We start from the raw sequence: 12463 nt of genomic DNA, 5'->3' as shown, positions 1-12463 counted from the left end.
CACTGAGACCCCTCCCACATTTTTTCATATCTTCTATCATTCTATCACATTAATTAACTGATACACATACATACAGTACTAATATAGCACACTGGCTTTAACCTCTTATTCTCCAGGGTTGATTTTGGTTTGTTGATCTGAATTTACGTGACCAAATCGTAAGGCAAATTATTCGGTAACTGCATAATATAAAAGTACATTTCTATTTTTATTTTTTTATTTTTTTGTAAAAGCTCCACTCAAATGAACAGTTTACTGCTGAAAGCCAAAAATCTTTGATGCTTTTTGTATTATTTTATAAAAATAATTTTTACAGAGCAGATCACTGAAGAGACGCCATCTGTTTATAGTTTATAGCCCACATTTGTGGAAAAATGGGTCGACTTTCAATAGAAAAAAAAAAATTGTGAGTTCAGCTTCTTTTATTGTAAGGGTTTAAAATTACATCACCCATCTATTTGACTGGAGACAGTTACAGCTCTCATGACACCCACCTTTTGAATGTAGCTTATGAAATATGAAAGTTAGGAAGAATATGACGAAGTGCGTTTTGGAACCACTGGTGGTCTCAAGGAGTTGAACAGGTTAATATCAACACAATGGCCTTCCAATGGCACAACAGCTCGCTTCTCTCACTCCAATTCAAACAGTGGACAGTGGTTGATTGACCACCTGCCACATTAGCTTGCTAGATTAAAAAACATCAGTTAGCTAACTCCTATCTTCTCTCCACATCTCTATAGTTTTCCAATAGCATTAAACAAACAGAGAGAGACTTAAACCATTTTCTCCTGTTTCTGAAATTCGGCTCCTGAGAAATAAAACTCAAATTTGATCAAAATACTGTTACATATATGGATGAACTCCTCTGTGTCTGACTCATCTCACCTCAGTCTCAGCGGGATAATATTTCCATAAGAAAAGTGTAAGAGCTCATTGTTTTCTTATACAGCTCAGTTCTCATTCCTAACTCGTCATGTTTTGAAGTTTGGGCAGAACCCCTTGGGGTCAGTATCTGCCCGCTGAAGGCGCCCTTTCGCGTCAGGTATTTGAGGTGCACGGATTCCCACAGACATCAAGCTAAACTCTCCTGCGTCTAAACTCGACGGTGAACTACAGAAAACATCGACCCGTATTTAGGAGCCTCCATTTCATCTGGTATTTGTTGAATATTGTGTGTCTACAAGTCACTTTTGTCATTTTTCTTCATTCCTATCTTAAATAACGGCCATAAAACAGTTTATTTCCCTCAAGTTCATTCAAGATGTAATGAAGTTTAGGCTGTCAGTGAATCGGAATTCCTTCGCCTATAGTCAGTAGACTTTTACCCCGATTTCATGCTTCATTTATGAATGTTTTATAACTGTTTAATATGTTTAGAGATGTGTTTTCCACGGTTTTTGTTGAAATCTCCGTTAAGTTAGTCGCCCCTCTGCGTCGCTGCTCTGGCGCGCTCGGCGCTCCTTTCACTGCATGAAAGCGCTTCTGCTGATCGGTTCGTCGAAAAGAGATCAACACAGGTCTGATAATCACTTTCATCACACTCAGCTTTACTATATATATGTACACGGGACTGTTGGTCGGGAGACACTTGTCTGTTTTAATCTTTTTTATTTTTTATGTAAATTTTGGTGGTATTTTTTTTCGGTCACCATGTTGGACAACCAGAACATCCGGGTGTTGAATCTGCAGAAATGATTCTATAGATATTTAGTTCAGTGTTACTGTCAGGTTTTGAAGAGTAGTTGCTGTTGTATTGTTGAACAAAGCGCTGGGACTGTCCTCAGATTATTTTTTATCAAAAATATCATTTTTAATGCTTTTCCATCTCGTGCCGTAAATCCAGGCGATGTTCTCAGTGTCCTCGTTTCAGCGCTGTGAGTGAGCGAGCATAACGCAGACACAGCTCTGAGCTTTTTACAGGTGACTCGGCCTTCATGAGTAAAGGGTCCGTTTCAGTAGTTGTTACTGTCATATCTTGTAAATTATAACTACATAACCAGCTGATTTTGGTCAACTAAACAGTCGACCTCAGGTCAGTCTCATAGACCCCATGGCAACTTTAGCTAGCTGGCTAGTTAGCTGGCTTAGCCTGTGCTAAATCCTTTAGCTAACGTCCGTTACGTAGCTAATTAGCTCCTCGCGCCGTCTCAGCCGGGTCACTCTAAATTAGTCACTGTACAATTAGCTTATTTTACTAATTTAGCTGGAGTTTCTAATTGTATTATTATTGATGAATTAATATTCAGGATTGAGTCTCTGTGGTCCCCCGGCTTCTAATCATGTGTTTTTGGTGTCATTAATGTTATTATGTAGACTGTGTAACCTAGCTTAGCTATGTAGATCGGGCTCCGTGGGATTGTGCTTTACATTGGTTTAACAGTCGGTAATACGGTGTGTATTGGTTCGTTTTGCTGTGGTTGTTGCAGTGTCTGTTGACTGTAAATACACATTGCATACTATCAAAACTAATGGAACAGGGAACCATTAGCTAGCTAGTCAGCCAGCGAGCCCCTCGTGGAAATGTTTTAGTCTACCTACTGAGTAAACCGGACTGTTCTCAAGGGCCCAAAAGCATAACTTTCATACATTTATTAAGTGATAAAGGAGTACTTTACTGAACATTAATTGATATTATGTATTTCACTTATAAGTACATTTCCCCCTTTTTTACATTTAATGGAGTGTGATTTTTAAATGGGCTTCACTGTCAGGTTTGCTCTGCACAGGACTGGTCTGGCTGCAGAGCTGCATTCCAAACAAGCATGAGCTCGCCTGCTTCCAGTTGTTAAATCTGTTGATCTCAGTATTCAACTATTGATCATTACCTTCTTTGCTGGAATGAAAAGCTGTAGATAGGGATGTCCTATGGTATCTGATTGTACAGCAATGTTTCTGATATGGTGGCCAGGGAACATAGGCTGTAAATATTGAACATTGAGAGCTTGTGTAAAATCTTGACTATCCACAAATTGTTTGCTTTTTTTCCAGGAATAATGACAAAGCCAAAAATGTGGCCCTGTCCTCACTGCCAGAAGCGAAATTCTGCCAATTCCAAAAGTTGCAGACACTGTTTCGCAAACTTAAGTTTAAGGCAGAGATGCAAAGAGAGGGAAGTCCAACTTCTGGCTGGACAATAGGGAGAGACCACCCTGAAGCACAGAAACGCCAGCCGGGTGATAGACTCTGCCCGTATTACAGTAAGTATAAATATACTTATATAGTAAGTAGGGCTGGGCGATAAAATGATAATGATAATTATCGCAATATAACTTTTCCTTCGATAAAAGGTTCGATAAATGTCATCGTCATTCTCACACTTCCACGTTCTAGTGACCGCCGTGGCGTTTCCTACTGCAAGGAAAGCGACACTACTCTGCTTTTGCCACGAGGGGGCACACTTCCGAGGTTTTCGACATGATTTGGGGGCGACGAGTAAAAGAAGTCGCCAAATATACTTTAGCAACGTCTGAAACGTGGAGTTATATATTCCCCGTTTGAGTGGAGCGAAAGGCGATCTGTTCTCCTGTGACCAAGTGTGAGTGACGAGATAAGTGGCGTAACTGTACTGTCCTAAAGTAAACTCACCTCTTTCTGTACATCCTAACCAGCTTTAGCAGTGTTAAATCATGTCTGCTCTTCACAACGACAGCGCAGTTACAGCGCTCAGTCATATTTTAGTATTTGTTTTTTTCACAAGCAACAAAAGTGAAAGATGATGGGGATACTGTGTGGCATTGGAGCCCAGGAGAGCGCTATCTTTCCAGGCTAGGTTAGCTGTTTTTAGCAGCTGGCTAATTTGAGGCAGCGCTCCGTCACTCGCACAACATGGCGAATTGATGATACTGTAGATCAAAAAAGACAAAAAAAGCAATGTTTTCAGTTTAAATATATCTAAAAGGAGGACTCCGTTTGTCTGGTGTGAGATTCACGCTGCAGTTAATGCTTTTACACAGCGAGCGTTCACCCTTCAAACTACTATGACAGCATAGAGAAACCCGGTCGTCTGCTAGCTGGTGTTTGAATACTGTGATATGTTCTGACATGGATGCAGTAGGAGTGATGGCAGTAAGGCGGTGTGATCCATCACTGACGTACTGAGCCAGCTAATGTTTGCTGTTTGTACTAAGTTGAGGTTGTTGAGAAACTAAACAGTTTAGCACTTGTAACCAGGTAGCCTAGCACTCGTCACCAGACAGCTAAAATAATCTGTTTTCTTTCTTAAATTATGACTCTTACAAAAATTACGACCGTGCTTTTCCAGCTGGTAAAAACAGCTCACCAGAAACTTTCTCCCAATCTCCCAAGACAGATTTGTTGTGTTCTTCTGTTTGGCAAGTGTTTTGTCATGTTCTGACCATAAATAATGGTTTAAAACAGCAACTGACCACCCAGGAGCAAAAATCAGCCTTCAAACTTGCAAGAAATAATAATTTGACATTTATCGTGATAAGTATCAATATCGAACGATATGAAAATTTTTATTGCGATAAGATTTTTGGCCATGTCACCCAGCTCTAATAGTAAGTATATACAAGTCAAAAAAAGGCATTTTAGAAATGTTTACCAAGTGGTTTTCCACATACTGATAATTTACAGTTGGGTTGATTACACCTTTAGAATCAAAATCAGGATTTATCGCCCAAGTATATTTGCACAAGGAATTATTTTTGGTTAAACAGTACCTCCCGGTTACACATTAAATGACAATAGAAGTTTCACACTTGTCACCCAGTTTTAAGTTTCACAGTAATATGGACATCTACCACGCATGCACACTGTAAAACAGGCATGCAAACATCCACACCTGTAGACATTCACCCAAATATACGTAAGAATAAAGAATAAAAATATTCTCAAAAATATTTATAGAATAAAAAGTGGCTAAAATACAGAGTAAAACAGTTTAGACTAATAATATTTATTAGACTCCAGAAAGCTAATCACTTAGTAACAGAAAGATACCCATACTCCCTTTATTACTCCCCAGCCACATGCTTTTTATCACCATTGTTAAACTTACATTTTTCACTTCATGTTCCATAAAACATTTCATCATATATGTGTAGTATTTGACAAAACTTTTAGACTATCTACATTAAAATTCTTCTCTACTCAAATCAAATCAAATCAAATTTATTTATATAGCGCTTTTTCCAACTGATGTTGTCTCAAAGCAGCTTTACAGAAATCCAGTAACAAGAATCCATAAAAATAAGAATAAGAACCCCAAAGCCAAGCCGAAGGTGACAGTGGCAGGAAGAAACCTTGGGGGGAACCAGACTCACGCAGGGGGACCCATCCTCCTCTGGTCAAACTACATATAAGTTATTCACGGTAACACCATATGAGTCTCTAATTATGCTGATCTAATCATAGTGGTGACAGTGAAATTAATGAGAGAAATAATGATGGTTCATAGTAGTAGTAATAACCATAATTATAATAGCAGCAATTAGAAGGTTAATAGTTAGAGTCTATATAAACATCAATGTAGTTGGTAATTGAGGGTCGGCAACTTGTCCGATGCAGGTAGCAGTAGCGAGGGCAGTTAGTCTGCAATGGGTCTCTACTGTACTGTGTATTATAGCTGGAAGAATACCCAGATTTAGACCACAACAAGCAAAATAATATAGAATGCAGGACCATCAAAGTTTAAAAACATAAAAACACACTTACTGCTGAGGTTTCAGATGTGTATATACCCAGATCAATCACTTCATAAGTACACATCTTTGTACATCAGCTCCATGTACCATATAGGTGCACTTTGTAGTTCTACTCAGCATACTTTGTTAGCCCATCTTTAGCACTGCAGTGATGCTGACATGTTAGTGGTGTATTAGTATGTGTTGTGCTGGTACAAGTGTATGAGACACAGTAGTACTGCTGGAGCGTCCACTCATTGTCCACTCTAGTAGACACTTTATTAGACACTGTCCACTCTATTAAACTACCTAGTTGGTCCACCTTGTAGATGTAAAGTCAGTGACAGTAGCACATAGTGTTGCTGCACAGTTTGTGTTGATCACCCACTAGTCCTTCATCAGTGGTTACAGGACGCTGCCCACAGGACACTGTAGGCTGGATGTTTCTGGTTGGTGGGCTATTCCCAGTCCAGCAGTGACGCTAAGGTGTTTAAAAACTCCAGCAGCACTGCTGTGTCTGATCCACTCTTTCCAGTGCAGCACACACTAACACACCACCACCATGTCAGTGTCACTGCAGTGATGAGAATGACCCGTTACCCAAATAATACCTGCTCTGTGGTGGTCCCGTGGGGTCCTGACAAGTAAAGAATAGTGTGAAAGGGGGTTAACAAAGTATGCAGAGAAACAGATGGACTGCAATCTGTGATTGTAGAACTACAGAGTGCTCCTGTATGGTGAGTGGAGCTGATAAAATGGAGAACGAATGTAGAAACAGGGAGGTGTACTTATTGAAGTGGTTGATCAGTGCATTTCTCTTCTCTACACATTTTCCAGCGTAGTCCTGCATGTTATGGTTGGGTTATAGTGTTGGACACTGGGTGTGGCTGAGTCATTTCCCAAACCTGCTTTCAATGGATTTCAGTCATTTTAGTAGGTTCTATATGCCAACACATCAAAATCAGTTGCTAAACATCAGTGTATGATAGGGCTACACAATATATCATCCATTAATCATTATTATGGTATGTACTGCTGCAATACTGATATCACAGAAGGTATAGTGTGTAAATGAGCCTGTAACAATCATATATTTATAAAACTGTATGCAGTGAGCAATCAGAATGAATGAATGTGTAAGCGCCAGAGCGGTTCCGCCAATACTCGGCCTCCGGTAGATGCGTTGCGTTGTGTGAGGGCATGCCAAGCTCGCTGGTAGGTGGGCAATGAGGATTGTGTTATGGGATTACATCATCTTGTAACAAAGGAAAAGGGCTGGGGAACTCCAGCCCTCAGGAAGCTGAGAAAAGTGGTTTCTGTGGGAGAGGGTTTCTCCCTCTGGCATATACTTTCAGCTTTGTATCTTACACGCACAAAAAGCTACATAACATACTACATAAAAGGGAAAGCATTATATATTCCCTTTATAAGTAGAATATTATGTACAGTATACATAATTTTACTCATCTAAAATCAACTCAGGCATTTAGTACACAAGAAATGTGACAAGGCTTTAAATAATACCTATGCATGAACTCCAGCGTGTCACCCAGCTCACATGCATAGCTGATGTTCAGACAATGATGTTCAGTGTAATGAAAGAAGCATCAAGATGAGGCCACTTGGGTAAGAGCACAGTTGAGTGTTGAGAATGATATGGACTGCCACTATACTGGATGAGGCCCAAAGAGAGGATGTTCCTTTGGAAGGATTGAAAACAACAAAGTTGATTAGATAATTCACAATTATATTGTTTTCATCCTCGAACATGCCTCAGTCAACACGTGACAGAAATGATCATTTGCTGTTGAGACAGGTGTGAGCTTAATACTGATATCTGTATCTGTTAAAAGCTGTGTTAAAGGAGAACTACACAATTTTTAGGCACAACTTCATCATTAAGATGCAAAAAAGTAGTTTGATACAAAATGTTCCATTGTGGGAAAACTTACAGAGTCAGAGTTGTTCACAGTGGCAGTGACAAGAACCAGACGTTTGAAGAGTTCAATGTCTCTAATCTCTCTCACAGAGAACTATTACATGAAATGATTATTAATAAGAGCTAAACTCTATTAGATCATGTTTACCACATGCTGTATGCTATAAATTGTAGCGCTCTGAGACCTGCAGTATTACACATTAAAGCACTGTGAAGAAGTAAATTCATAAATATTGATACAGTGTTGGTGATATTGCCATATCGATATTTTGAACACAACTGTAGTTAAAATTACATATTAATAAATTGAATGAATAAAGTGCAGATATTTGAGTACTCTAACCCAGCTTTACCTAAACATTCTGTGCTTCTGTATTACAATAAATACTTCATGAAATATATTTGTTTGAAATACCCACCAAATCTAAACATCTGTCTGACATTCATATAGTTTTATTTAAAAAATTAAAACTTGAGTCTCACCAGTTGCTCAGCTTCAGATGATTTCTGATCTAAAACAAAACAGACACATGAGGTAAATGCAGCAAAACGATAATAACAGCAAAGCATAACAATGAACTTAAACACAAAACAAACTGGTCATTATATATTACTGACTAAAATGTAGCTGAGTAAAACGTAGATTATTAATCTAAAGCACAAATAATACCCGTTAGCTGGGTTTTGGTAGACGCAGACTTTTATAACGTATGTTTAATGTGTGCTATTTCAGTAATCCGTGAGGACAGAGATGAAAAAGACAAGCAGACAGAGAAAGGAAAATGAAATTAAATACATTTGAAAATATTACTTGATTTAGTCTAGTACTTGTGGGCTAGATTTTCTAAAAGTAGAGTTTTAGTAATAATACTTCATTTAAAAGTACATACAAAAGTACTTGATTATGAATGTACTTATGTGAAAGCACTTTGCCTTAATGTAGCTACTGTGTAATATTTTGATTGACATGTTTCATTAAGGAGATTTCTGACTGCATACACAAAAGCCTGCAGCCACCCAAGTCTCCTTTATAGAACTTGTTCATAAAAGTAATACTACACAGTGTGTGTAATAACAAAATATTTTTACTTTTGATAGTTGGGTATATTGCCAAGCAAGTATTTCTATAGACCTACATTAGAAATATAGATATACTTAAGCTTTTACTCAAGTAGAGATGCATTGTCCTTTTTCCCAACCCTGACACTTCTTATTCACAAAATGTCAGTGTGATGGCAGATAAGTTAAAGTTAATTGTAATCAAGCAGAAGCATATCTGATTCCATTTATTTAATCAGTATATATTAAACAGTTCATTTGTTATATGGGGTGTGCTCCTTATTGGTTGAAATGAAATTCTGCAATCACATCAGCACTTTGTGGATAAGATGGGCAACACTTGCTCTAACCCTCTTACAAGCTTGTTTTTTTTTTGTCAGTGAGTTTATTTGCACCTGTATTTATGCATTTTAGATTCTGTTGATTTAAGGACAAAGAAAATGGTGTTTGACAACATCATGTCTGTGAGAAGACTGAACGAAGAGAAGCAGATATTGGTGAGGGAGATGGATCAACATTGGAAGTTTCTAACAGCTCGTGCAGCCATCCTGAAGGAGCTGTCATTCCTCCTGGTTTCTGATCACACAATGAAAAGTAAGACAGTGTATTCTAATATTATACAGCATACATTACACAACATGAACATACATGACTGTTCATAAAGTTAACTACTGCAATTGTCATTTCAATGCTGAGGAAATTCAGTTGAATATAAATTTGTTTGTGTTACACAGTGTGATGTATGTTTTGTTGCTATTAAGATTCCCAGTGGAGTCTGACAGAGGAAAGTTCCAAAGGACTTCTGTGTGTCATCTGGAGAAGGCTGTGGGAAACTAAAATTGTTCAGAAGCGTGTGAGAGACTCATATCTGCAAATTTTTTTTCTGAATCAAATGATGGCAGCAACTTCTTGCTGCAGACTTCGAGCGATGAGCATTATGACAGTAGTTCTCAAAGCTCAGATGATGACACTTGCATTGTGTAATTGTTTTCCATAGAGCTCAGCTTAAAAGACATACTTTGTTTTAGATGTTCATATGGCCCTATTGTAAATCTTAATATAACATGTTTATAGCACTGAAACATACAAGCACAAGACAGACTATTAATATTACCACATATTAATATCACTACTGTAGACTTACACAAGACAGACCTTTACTAACATGTTAATATCACTATAGTACAGTAGCACAACAGACCTTTGCTACCACATATTAATATCACTACAGTACAGTAGCACAACAGACCTTTACTACCACATATTAATATCACTATAGTAGACTAACACAAGACAGATCCATATGACCACATTTACTAGAAAAAATCAGGGTGTTGTATTTTCTATTATGACCACATGTGACATGAGTTTAAGTGCAATATAAAGTAAATATAAAATAAATGTATATTTGTTTATGTAGTCATTTGATATGTAATGTCATCAAGCTTTTTGAAGTTTTAATAATCTACTTAGGGTTCTGTAAACTTTCTGCAGTTGTGCCTTTATGCTTTTGAATGAATATGAATATAGATGTATATGTTGTCTGACATCACGTGCATGTACAATAAAAGTTATGAATACTGACGTTATTTGGTCTGTGTGATACATTTTATATATTTCAAGTAAAAGGCATGAACAGTGCATGAGAGCATGTAGGTAAAGGCAAGTAATGCCAATTTAATATTTTCACATTTTGGATATGTCATGCAAGTCAAAAAAAGCAAGTGTTCCCTATGAGAGGTGTCAACAGTAAATAAATAATGTGCTGTGTTCAAACTATTTTGCGAGCTACATAACAAATATTCAGTAAAAATTCATTTTAATGAGGAACTACATGCATAATAAAACAAGTATCTCCATTTTTTACAAATTTTATTTGAACTCTGCAGCTGGCCTTTACATTGTGTGAAACATTCAGGAAGACTGGACTGATAGAACTGCTTCAAAATTGCTTGGAATAAAACCGCGTTGTATTTACTTACATTAAAATATTAAAATTGCAAACATTTTTGCTCTGTCCTGTAAAGTTACCATTTTGGAGATATTTGTTTTTCTTTGGACAGCAATGATATGCACAGGGTAATTCCCCAAAAGTGCCCCAATCACCCGGTGAAAAACCCATGATCTGGCAAACAAGTGTAGTCTAATCACTGTCTCTGGACTTCGTGGAGGCAGTGACAAAGAAGAGAATTGTAATATTATTGGAGAACATTCTGAACAATTCTGTCCCCTCTCATTCCCCACCCCCAACATCCCATGACATGAAGGAACACCTTTAGCCACCAGCTCATTCCGCCAAGGTGCTCTGCATTGCACAACTGGAGATCTTTCCTGCTGACTGCCTGTATGTTCTCTGAACAAACAGTAGGACAGAATCTTCCTACACAAACAATAATACATATAGCATACCACTAAATGTTTTTACATTAACAAACAGATACTCCATATTCTACACACCATTCTATATCCATCTATGCAAATTACAAGGTTCAGAACGGTAAGAACACACACCAAGTTATACATGATGTTTATATGAATAATTTAGGCTTATATATTAGTGATTGCGAACAAAAATGCCATAGGCCAAATAATATAATAAACATCTCAAATGAGAGACGTGTTTTCATCAGCACCAAACAGTTAATAGTAATATCCTGTCACTGTATATCAGGATCATTATTTCAACTGGCTGACTATAATTAGTCACCTGGTATGTTTCCATAAATACATTCAAAAGATATATTTAATATAGTTTAATATAGTTCAAAAAGTTATAGTTAATCACCTTTCCAAAAATGACTTTTGTGTGTGGTTTTTACATGACTTATACTTTTTTTTCAATTATAATGACTTATAATTCACAAAGAAAATGGTGGCATGTAATTGACATCTACAGTAAATGTTTAATTGCTGTGATTTGTAACAGATGACTGTACACTCTTAAAAATGGTGGTTATTCAAGGGTTCTTTAGTAAAGAAAATGATTCTGTATAAACCCATGAACACTCAAAGAACCCTTTGTATGATTAAAGTGTTCTTTGTATTGTTAAAGATTTCTTTAGATTGTTGGAGAATGTGCTATAGATGGTTCCATTTATAGCACATTCTCCAACAATCTAAAGAAATCATTCACAATACAAAGAACCCGTTAACCATTAAAGGACCATCTTTTAAACGTGTCTACAAGTAAATTCATGTGTAGTATATATTACTCTAGGTGAAATTTATGCCATGTAGAAAACAGAGCAGTGAGATATGGAATAGGTGTAGGCCTTGACTTCTAAGCTTCCTGTCTGATTGACGAATTGTTCCTCTATCATTGAAAGACAGATTATATCATGGTTGACTAGATTAAACATTTTTTGTTTGATCATAACTGTTTGGTAAGAATGTTAAGTTGCCACCTTTCTGGAACAGTGTGAAACTGGTGTATTGTCAGTTCCATTCTTAATTAAACTGATGCATTAGCCTGTGTGTGAAATGTAATGGAACAATATGGTGTTATTTTTAAGTTTTTAAAGGAGAGGTTAGGGCTTTTAGCAACATTCTGTACAAAATTCCATTGACTTAATCACATCACCATTTGGTCTGGATCCCTAATTTTCCCATAGACTTTAACATGAAGATGTCCATTACGAAGACAGCCAGTGCTGCTCTACTCCTGGGTGCTCTGGTGTCAGGTGAGCTCTAAGCGCCTTGGTTCATTTTCACACCGTCCGATCGCCACCGGACTCTTTGGTATGCTTTGGGACGCTTTGATAATATCAGTCCCCAACACTGAACACCAAATAAGATCAGGATGGTAAAATAACACCAA

The sequence above is a fragment of the Colossoma macropomum genome, unplaced genomic scaffold, assembly GCF_904425465.1.
Source record: "Colossoma macropomum unplaced genomic scaffold, Colossoma_macropomum, whole genome shotgun sequence".
Classification (NCBI taxonomy): domain Eukaryota; kingdom Metazoa; phylum Chordata; class Actinopteri; order Characiformes; family Serrasalmidae; genus Colossoma; species Colossoma macropomum.
Note: the sequence above shows the minus strand (reverse complement) of the source record.